Raw genomic sequence first — 1395 nt, 5'->3', positions numbered from 1 at the left:
GTGATGTAATATCATGTGATGTCTCTTCATATCATGTGATAAAATGTTATGTGATGTGATGTAATGTGATCACATTCCATGTTCCGATTAGTATATCGATAACCCTGTTGATAACTGTGTCGATAAAAATACCGATAACAATATCCATAAACATATAGAAAGATTGCAAAATCGATTAATTCATCGATAAATATAACAGTCATCAGTATCGATTATTGTACATATCTTTAACTATATAAATGACTAAATCGATAAAAAAATCAATTATTTAATCGATTATTATACCGATAACAATATCCATTATTGTATCGATAACAATATCGATTATTATATTGATTATTATATCGATTACAATAGCAGTTATTTAATCAATAACAGTATCGATAACAATATCGATTATTTTATCGATAACAGTATCGATTATTATATCGTGAAAAATATAGAGTTTTATATCGATCTTCATCCTCGTCCTTTTCTTCATGTTTATCTTTATTTTTTCATATTCCTCTTCACCTTTGCCTTAAAGTGTTTAGATTTACTTTGATCTTCGTTTTGCCTGTACCTCTAGGCATCTTTGTTTTTGTTTTTATTCTCAAACCGCTAAACCGCTGAGAACCATTTCCATGTGCATTATTCCCCTTGAATTTGACAATTTACACCCAACCAACCAACTGCCGCTAAAGCAGTTTCACTTCATAAATTCAAGAAATGTTCTTACCCTACTTCTTATGTATCTCTCATTGTCTCCATTTTCGTATTTATCTTCACTTTTGCCTTCATCTTCATTCATTCATTTCTTCATCTTCATATTTATCTTTATTTCAAAGCTTAATTTCAAATGTGTAGTGAAACAACAGGCGAAACATGTCAAACTGAACATATTGCAGCAACATGTATACACAATTCGAAAATGTTTAAACGACGGTTTTGGCCGTAATTTTCAATCAATTGTAAAACCATAAAAACTCTGCTCATCTACGGAAAAATGCCTTTCCAACGGTGTTCTTGGTTTTGAAATCGGTTCGGTAGAATCGCCAAACGAACGGAGACAAAATTTATGTTAGCGTATTAATATATAGATTATATATGTATTTTTGGACAACTAATAGGAGAGCAGCATGGTTTTTTACATACAAACCTTTAAATTTTTTAAACAGTAGCTTATACATGTTGAGCATTGTATTATTGTACTGCTCTCAGTAATTTAAATGGATATTCCGGATGCTTGACGAATTCTTTATAATTGTCCCAGTTGCTTTAAAGTCGGAATGCTATAGAATCCTAGACGCTTGCCTACATGCATGCATGGTCTTTTGGTCTGGCGAACATGTTATTGCTTTGTAGATATACTTGACATAAACTATTTGTTATGGGTTACTGTTCGCCGCACAAAAA

This window comes from Rhagoletis pomonella, unplaced genomic scaffold (assembly GCF_013731165.1).
Source record: "Rhagoletis pomonella isolate Grant_MI unplaced genomic scaffold, Rhpom_1.0 Rhpom_scaffold_00002, whole genome shotgun sequence".
Classification (NCBI taxonomy): Eukaryota; Metazoa; Arthropoda; class Insecta; order Diptera; family Tephritidae; genus Rhagoletis; species Rhagoletis pomonella.
This window is presented reverse-complemented; position numbering follows the sequence as displayed.